The sequence below is a fragment of the Carlito syrichta genome, unplaced genomic scaffold, assembly GCF_000164805.1.
Source record: "Carlito syrichta isolate Samal-C Ts95f unplaced genomic scaffold, Tarsius_syrichta-2.0.1 Scaffold233842, whole genome shotgun sequence".
Taxonomy (NCBI): Eukaryota; Metazoa; Chordata; class Mammalia; order Primates; family Tarsiidae; genus Carlito; species Carlito syrichta.
Genome location: NW_007177938.1, coordinates 38,997 through 48,717, shown reverse-complemented (window position 1 = coordinate 48,717; position 9,721 = coordinate 38,997). Strand labels below are relative to the sequence as shown.

The 9,721-nt window shown below is 43.6% G+C and overlaps 1 pseudogene; it reads right to left on the bottom strand.

The window, feature by feature from the left end:
* Nucleotides 1–200: 200 nt before the first annotated feature.
* Nucleotides 201–1,000, bottom strand: LOC103253491 (annotated as a pseudogene).
* Nucleotides 1,001–9,721: the final 8,721 nt, after the last annotated feature.

The window sequence follows — 9,721 nt, the reverse complement described above, 5'->3', positions numbered from 1 at the left end:
AAAAATTGTCTCCCACGAAACTGGTCCCTGATGCCAAAAAGGTTGAGGACCACTGCTCTGGGACATTTTATCATATTTTTACATTAAAAAGATAGATAAGTGGACATCAGCAGAAATACCGCTAAAACCATTGGTTGTTTGCTACTAGTTATTTATATTTTTTTGAAGGGGAATTTTTATTATTTTTATGTACAGAAGAGTTAACCCAGCTTAGTGGCAAGTTCCTTAGCTTTTGCCCTCTCCAGCTTGGCGATGCGAGCCACAGATTTTGGCCCAGGACGTTGTCTCCCCAGTGATGGCGGATCTCATCACATCTGTTGTTGTCATTGGTCCTGATGGCTTCCACCGGCTTAGCCAAGACTTCTTTTTGTCTTCCGAGTTAACCTGTGTGAAGGTGCTAGTGGTGCAGGTCTTCCTGTGGATGAGATGCCCCATTTTTGCCTTCTCCTTGATAATGCAGTTGGGGACCCCCATTTCACAACACAGGGCAGGCAGGAAGACCACCAGCTCTATGGGATCCATGTCATACGTGATCCCCACCAGCTGAGCTTTCTTGTTCTCAGGATGGTGACAGTGTTAAGCCCCTGCCCGAGGGACAGGTGACCTCTTAGTGGGGACATCCCCTTTGCCAGCAGCTTTCTTCTCAGTCCAGACCGGCAGTCTTTGCTTCTTCTCTTGCTTTGTCTCTGGCCTGTACTTGTGGGTCAACTTAAGCAGGCGAGTTGCTGTCTGGCAGTCTAAGACCTGGGTGAACTTGTTAATGGCAGGAAGCACTTCCAGTTGTTTATGGAGGTTGACTCTTTGTTGCTGCAACTGGATGTAGCGAAGCCATTTGACAAAGCGGGTGAGGTCCCTTTTGGGCTGGATGTCCTGTCCGATGCCATAGTTCTTATGCCTTTTCTCAAATAGAGGGTTTACCACCTTCTTGGCTTCCTGCTTCTTCATGACAGCAGGGCCTGGGGCCACCTTCTTCCCCTTTAGCCTTCTTTCCTTTCGGCATCTTGGGCACTGGAGGAAAGAGAGCAGTTATTTATATTAATAAAACAAAAGGTTGGGCACAATGGCTCATGCCTGTAATCCCAGCACTTTGGGAGGTCAAGGTGAGAGGATTGCCTGAGCCCAGGAGTTCCAGACTGGGCAACACAGCAAGACCTCATTTCTACCAAAAAATGTAAAAAATCATTCAGGCATGGTGATTCACACCTGTAGTCCCAGCTACCTGGGAGACTGAGGTGGAAGAATTGCCTGAGCCCAATAAGTTGAGGCTGTGGTGAGCCATGATCATGCCACTGCACACCAGCCTGGGTGACAGAGTGAGACCCTGACTCAAAAAATAATAATAACAAAATAAAACAAAAGATCAATAGTCTCTAAATTAAATTTCAAAAACTGAAATTGCTGTCTTCTGATTTCACTTTCAAGGATAAGACAGGGGAAAGCCCAACATCATACTTTTTATTTCTGTTGTATAAACACAAATAAAAGTCAATATCAATACAGATGATAATATAAGAAAATGAATAAACCAGGCGCAATGGCTCACACCTATAATCCTAGCACTTTGGGAAGCAGAGGTGTGAGGACTGCTTGAGTCCAGGGGTTCGAGACCAGCCTGGGCAACTTGGCAAGATCTTGTCTCTACATCAAAAAATTAACCAGGCATGGTGGCAGGCACCTGTGGTTCCAGCTACTTGGAAGGCTGAGGTGGAAGGATCGCCTAAGTCCAGCAGGCCGAGGTTGTGGTGGCCATGAGTGTGCCCCTGCACTCCAGCCTGAGCAACAATAAGACTCCCGACTACAAAAAAAGAAAGAAAAGAAAAAGAAAATAAGTACGTGATTATGTTTCAGGTTAACATAAGCTAATGTGATATAACTCCCCTATAGTACATTCCCTTTTTTTCTGGAATAGGGGATTAATAGAAATAAATGTGATGTTCCAAAACTTCAGGTAATTTAGTAGCTAATTTTTATTTTGACACCAGATAACAGTTATAGAACCCAAATATTTTCTGTTATTTAGCAAAGAAAGGACAAGGTAAAGTGCTCTGTCAAACTGCCCCTGCTCCTTTTTTTTTTTTTTGGAGCCAGAGTCTCACTCTGTCACTCAGGCTGGAGTGCAGTGGCATGCTCACGGCCACTGCAGCTTCGACCTGCTGGGCTCAGGTGATCCTTCCACCTTAGTCTTGAAAATAGCTGGAACTACAGGCACGCGCCACCATACCCAGCTAATTTTTTAATTTATTGTAGAGACGAGGTCTCATCAAATTTTCCGGGCTGGTCTTGAATCCCTTAGCTCAGGCAATCCTCTTGCCTCGGCCTCCCAAAGTGCTGGGATGATAGGCGTGAGCCACTGTGCCCGGCTGCTCCTTCCTTCTAAACCCAGTTTCCGACCAACCACTCATCTCCAATGCTCCCAGAGTGCCAACCCAAGCCACCCCTCAATCCACCCCACCCAGCCACCCAACTCTGAACTCTTTTTGCTTAGAGTCTAGTTTTCTTTCTGTCAACCAATACCCACTTTTCTGGAACACTCTGATCTAACATCGATCCTAATTCATTTAAAATCAAGGGAAATGCTCTGATGCTTAAAATTTAATTAAATTGGAGATGGAAATTATATTGCTTCAGTGCTATGGAAGATATCTTTTAAGTACTCTGCAAATATATGGAAAATTAGCAAGAAAACAGACTTTAAGCCTTGCACGGGTTCTTTAATTACTTGGAATCGCATAATCTTGCTTTGATTATTAGTCAGGACATAAAGGTGAGCAAAGGCCATAAAATATCCATTTTTTGGAAAGAGGATTTCACTTAGAGATTTCTTGACGTTGGCCAAGACATTTTGATATAACAAGGATTGTAGAACTTACTTAGTACGTATCACAATTATTAAAAGATAAGGAGATCCCTACTTACCACTGAGTTCTACAGAAATACATTTTGTATAATCTTATAGTCACACACTCCTTTAATGAAGGACAATGAATATGCCTACACAGCAGAGCTGATGGCAAATTTCTAATGATTCCATGCTAGAAAAGAGAGCATCACAATCCAGCTTTACTAGATTACAAAATACTCCTTTACTCATGTACTTTGTACATCTCTGAAACACCTGAAAAATACTTTCCAGCCTGGGCTACATAGTGAGAGCTTGTCTCTACAACAAATAAAAAAATAAGTCAGGTGTGATGGTGCACACCTGTAGTCCCAGCTACTCGGGAGGCTGAAGCAGAAGGACCTTCTGAAGAGGTCGAGGCTGTGATGAGCCATGATCACGCCACTGTACTCCAGTGTGGGCAACAGAGCGAGACCCCCCCCAACTCAAAAACAGACAAACAGATAAAAACTTTTCTGTGAATTGCTAGGCTTTGGGGAAGGAGCACTTTTAGATACATTACAATATCACCAGTATAATTCAATATCTTTCTTCCATTAACTGAATTTTTCAACCAGATCTTAGGAAAATGTTGCCAGTGTTTATTCCTTGAGTCCCTCAGAGGCTTTGAATGCTCTATATCAGTTTGCCTTTTGAAGCTTTTATCTGGAATACTTCTCTGTTTAGCAGTTTGTCTGGAGGTGAGGATATAGCTGACATTCATCGAAGAATCCTTTTTGTGGGTTTGGCTCCATTTTTTATTTTATTTTATTATTAAAAATTTTTTTTTATTTTTAGTAGAAGCCTCACTCTTTCACCTAGGCTGGAGTGCAGTGGCACACTCACGGCCACTGCAGCCTCAGTCTGCTGGACTCAGGTGATCCTTCTGCCTCACTTCTCTAAGTAGCTGGAACCACTGTGTGCACCACCACGCCTGGTTAATTTTTTGATTTATTGTAGAGATGGGGTCCCACCAAGTTGCCCAGGCTGGTCCCGAATCCCTGGACTCAGGCAATCTTCTTGCCTCCGTCTCCCAGACTGCTGGGATTACAGGCTTGAGCCACGGTACCTGGCTGCAGCATTTTTTCTTTACTTGTAATGCTAATATCCTGTCCTGTTCTTCTTGTTTATGTCTCTCAAAGAGTAGATGCCCCAGAGCTCTCAATTTTGGGGTAAAGTTCATTCTGTTTCCTCTTGATCTGAGGAAGACTGGGGGAACATTTTCCTTCTTTCTGCAGAAAAACCTGGATCCCTGGCTGCTTCAAATGAAAATTCTTGGCTTTTGGAAATCTCTTTACTAATCAGGGATTTTTGATTGTTATTTCTAATGCGTTTGTTCTTTTTTTTCCTTTTTTCTCTTTTTATTTTTTGTAGATATGGGGTCTTATTATATTGCCCAGGTTGGTCTTGAACTCCTGGTCTCAAGTGAGCCTTCCACCTCAGCTTTCAAAGTGCTGGGATTGATTATAGGCATGAGCCACCCTGCCCGACCAAATTTGTTCCTTTTCTTTTCAACTTTGGGGGTCTGTATCTACTTGAAAGATTAGCCCTTTAATTATGCTAAAATTTTACGCAGTTGGTAATTTGTCTTTGTTCATGATGTCAATAACTTTTAAAAATTAGAAATAGTTTTTAAAAATATTTTCTTTGAAGAAAAGACATTCCATATTTCCTTCCGTATTTCTATGGTTTTGTTTTGCACGACAAAATATTTGATCTATTTGGAATTATTGGAATGCATTTATTGAACCTTCCATTGAGGAGGTACAGGAATGGGCCAAGATAGCTCTCCAGGCTTTGTAACCTAACTGGTCTATCCCTCTCTGCTGCCACATAGACAGACTGCTTCCTGCAAGCATGGCTTCCTGGTGTCTTGCTATAACACTGTCTCCATCACTTCTCTGGATATAATTGGATCTAGGCAAGGCTCGGCTGTCAATCTACACATCCCAGGTCCCTCACAAGTGGTTGTACATGAGCTGTAGCTTTCACGCTTTGGAGTGAGCCCTTCTTCAGGAAGCATATGTTTGCCAGGACTTTCTGGGAGGTGCCACTGCTGGGCCATCCCACCACTCTGGGTGCTTCTCATGGACAGGTTGAACATCCCTGATCCAATGTTCCAAAATCCAAAAAGAACTTCTCAGTCCCCTTCAGAAGTATATATTCAAAAATATTTATTCAAAAATACATCTTTTCCACACACATCCAGATTCCTTCATGCAAACATGCCCCCAAGGGGTTTTTTTGTTTTGTTTTTTTGTCGCCCAGGCTGGAGTGCAGTGGCATCATTATGGCTTACCACAACTTCGACCTTCTGGACACAGATAATCCTTCCACCTCAGCCTCCTGAGTAGCTGGGACTAAGGTGCTAAGTAATAAGGTGCCCAGTTAATATTTTTGTAGATACGAGGTCTCACTCTGTTGCCCAGGCCGGTCTTGAACTCCTAGGCTCAAGCAATCCTCCCGCCTCGACCTCCGAAAGTGCTGGGATTACAGCCAGGAGCCACTGTGCCTGGCCACAAAGGGTAATAAGATGGCACGTGGACAGGCCGAGGAGCCAACCACAGGCCCCTCACGATGCCCCACATAGGGCCAAGAGCCACGGGCATTACTCGTTGTGCTATTTCGCTTGTTTTGTTTTGCTATTCTCCAATCTGCGATGTAAAGCTATTGCTGAAAATGTCACACAAAGAAAAGCCTGTAATCCCAGCACTTTGGGAGGCTGAAGCAGGAAGATTACTTAAGGCCAGGAGTCCAAGACCAGCCTGGGCAACATAGTGAGACCCTGTCTCTACAAAACAACAACAAATTTTTTTTTAATTTTTAAAAATGGGAGTGTTCTCAGGTGAGAAGTCATTTTAAAAGAGAAAAAAATGGATGTACAAATACTCACCTCATATAGTTACATATGAAGTATATGTCAAATGATGAATATAATACAATAATTATTCAGTGAATACAGTATACTCAGTGAATGTCATTATTCAATGAATATACCAGCCAAGGAGAGAAGCCTGGAACAGATCTTTCTCTCATGACCCTGAGAAAGAACTTACTTGCAGACACCTTGATCTCATTGAATATTTATCATTCAATGGAACTCAATCTTGTCAAGGTCTCCAGGTCCTTTTCTAAAGAAAAGAAGGTCACGACACACCGGTAACAAGACCCATCTGGGCAACTTGGCCAGACTTCATCTCTACAATAAATTTAAAAAATCAGCCGGGCATGGTAGCGCATGCCTGTAATTCCGGCTACTCTGAAGGCTGAGGCAGAAGGATCGCCGAAGCCCAGCAGGTCAAGGCTGCGGTGGCCAGGAGTGGCCACTGCACTCCGGTCTAGGTGACAGAGTGAGATTCCAACTCCAAAAAAAAAAAAAACAGTAACCATACTATGTTCAGCAGTTCTATCACCAATCAGATACTGTATGAAGCATTGTATACACTTTGTCTCATCCCAATAGAATATAGAATATTGCATCATCAAGGTTCAAGTCCACAACAAAAGGAAATTGGGAGAAATTGGGATCATATCGGTCCTGAGATGGTCAAACACTAACAACTCGCAGAGCACACCAGGACACCAAGTGCCTAGCCAAGGGAGCTGCCTTCACACCTCGTGAAACAGCCTGAGGACAAGGTCACATGGACCCTTACAGGCCCTTCCTACCAGTAAAAATGCAGCCCATGGCTGGAGCCAGGCTGCTCACCTAAAGAACGAAAAAGGAAGACAGACCTCAAAGACAACAGCCAGCTCGCAACTACTCAGGCTGGTGCTGTAGAGGCTTCCAAGCTCAGGCAGGGAAGGAGGTGGAAAGAGAAAACCGGGTGACTGGAAGAGGAAGTCTACAGGGCAGGGCCCCGGGTGAGGAAATGTCCTCTTGGGGTTCCTGGTGAGCCAAGACAAACCAGCACAAACCCCATCCCAGGGCCCATGGGTCACTCTTACGGCTAAAGTGTGTCCTTCCCAAAATTCGCATTCTATTCCCAGGCACCTCAGAATGTAACTGCGTTTGGAGACAGGCTCTTTAAAGAGTTTATTAAATGAAAAGGAGGTCATTCGGATGGGTCCTAATCCAATATTACTGGTGCTTTTTTTTTTGAAATTTTTATTTTTTATTTCTTTTTTAGTGACAGGATCTCGCTCTGTTGCCAAGGCTGGAGTGTAGTGGCACAATCATAGCTCACTGCAGCCTCGAACTCCTGTGTTCAGGTGATCCTTCTGTCTCAGTTTCCCCCACTAGCTGGGACTACAGGCACGCACCACCACATCTGGCTAATTTTTTTATTTTTCCTTTAGAGATAAGGTCTTGCCATGTTGCCCAGGCTGGTCTTGAACTCCTGGCCTCAGGTGATCCTCCTGCCTCAGTCTCCCAAAGTACTGGGAAAAGGCATGAGACACTGTGCCTGACTGGTGTCTTTCTAGGAGGAGGAATCTTGGACACAGACAGATGCAGAGGGAAAATGATGTCAAGAGACGTAGGCAGAAGATAGTCGTCTACCAGGCAAGGAAAGAGTCCTGGGACAGATCTTTCTCTCATGACCCTGAGAGGGAATCAACCTTGCCGACACCTTGAGCTCAACCATGAGCCTCTGGGACTGTGAGAGAACACATTTCTGTTGTTGATGCCACCTGGTACTTGCCATGGCAGCTCTAGCAAACTAATATAGTCGTTCATCTCTTCTGACATTTAAGAAGCCAGTGACCTCCAAGTGGTGTCGCAGAATCACAGAAGAGCAGGTGGCTGAGACCGCAGGGCAAAGCGTCTGAGGCCGGGCTTTACATTGACACAACCCCGGGGATCTGTCACAGCCAACTCCAGCCCCATCATCCCTGAAGAGACGCCATCCCTCCCAGCCCTACAAGACCATCCGTCCTCTACAACCTGTTTCCCCTCCAAACTGCCCAGGTGTTTGTCCGACCTGACTTCCCTCCCCTCACCTGCTCTGCCACTCCCACCTACAGTTAGTGCACTAGAAGAGGTTATCTTGATTATAGGACAAGAACTTGTAACCTTGAAAATGAAATTGGCCTTGCGATGTCATTCAGAGTTTAAATGGATTTGTGTCACGCCTCTCCAAGTAAACAAGTCTATTCATACCTGGGATAGGATTAAAAATCATATCTCTGGAATTTGGAACCATTCTGACATAAGCTTGGATCTTTCCAAACTTCATCAGGAAGTACAGGACATTAGTTTGGCTGAAAAACAATTTGAGTCCACCCAATTGACTCAGTCAATCTTTAACAATTTTTCTTCATTTATCAATCAAAAATCATTATTGTCTATATTAATCAATGTGGGAATTTGTGGAGGAATAATCTTGCTACTGTTATGTTTGCTTCCAGTCATCTTCAAATTATTGAAAAACAACATCTCTTGACTAAGCATGGAATTTCACGGCTTCGTATTAAAAAACAAAAAAGGGGAAGATGTTGGGAGTCAGCCTTGGAGGCTCACCTGATTGACAAAGTCCAGGTGCGCTGAGGACCCCCCAGCCGCAAAGCGAGTCCGGGCAGCTGAGGCCCTTCTGTCTTCCGTCTTTGCTGTTTGTACGACTGAAGAATTCTGTAGAGTCAAGCATGAAGAGAACAACATGTTTATGTGAAGTACTCACAGCTAACCTGGGAATGTCATGGTTCATTTTTCCATTTCCCACTATGCCGTTTGGCCTTTTCCAACATATGCAAGGGTTAAACTCTGAAGCACATCAAGAATGCTTTCTTTCGCTTAGTTATACATTACTAGATATTGCTTGAGTAAAAAATGATATAAGTATATTCACTTCTTATTTGATTTAGAATTATGTAGCTTAGTGTTTAGGCGTAAGGTTTTTTAGAAGCACAAGTCTATAGTAAGTTCATTATGAATTCATAATAAGTTCTAACACGTATCTAGGAGTTATGTAGGTGATTTGCAACACTGTTTTCACAGATTTAGGATGAAGATTAATCATTAAGGTTTTTACTTAATTCAATAGTTAAAATTTTAAGTTAACATATATAGAGTGGGTTTTCACTGAATTCATAATATACTAATTGGATACTTTTATGATAAATTAACTAAATACAGACAGCAACCTTGGGGTCCTGGGAAACATCAATAAAAGCTTCTTTTGAGTTTTCTTTAGAAATAAACACTGCAGGATAAGAGAAAAGTAGCGAAGACACCTGGACAAGAAAGGCGATTACGAAGCTTTGAAGGTCATAGAAGCCCCAGAGAAAATTCCTGATACATGGAGAAATGTTCACTTGGAAACTCTCTTGAGACATTTCAAGGACTGTAATTTGGGACTTTGGACTAAAACTATCATTTTTGGCTTTAAGAATAAGACTCATTGACTGAAAATAGATAGTGTTCTTGGTTTGTTTATTGCTTCTAAGACCACTAGATGGTGGTAACTTTTAAAGGATAATGTACATGAAGGAATTTTCTTTATCTTGCCCCTTTATGAATGGTATAAAAGCTTTCTGTTAACTAACAATAAACAGCATCTGTCCTGAAAGCAGGTGTCCAAGTATATTATTTCATTGTAAGTTCCTTCTTTCCCCTGCTCCATCTCTCCTTCAAGAAACCTCACCTCTGGGAGCAGGACTCCGGCACACGTGGGCCCCGCCACCCTCTGCCACATGGGTGCGACTGCAATGCCTCTCAGCTGGCACCTTCTTCCCTGACTGCCCACTGCCCACCAGCACCCATCAACTCTCCACGTGGCAGTCAGAAAGAGCCTTCTGCCACCAGACCTCCACAAACCCCGCCATAGTTCCCGTCCGATCTAGAACAAATGCCAGGTCCCTCCCGATCTAGAACAAATGCCAGGTCCCTCCCGGGCCTGCCCCCAC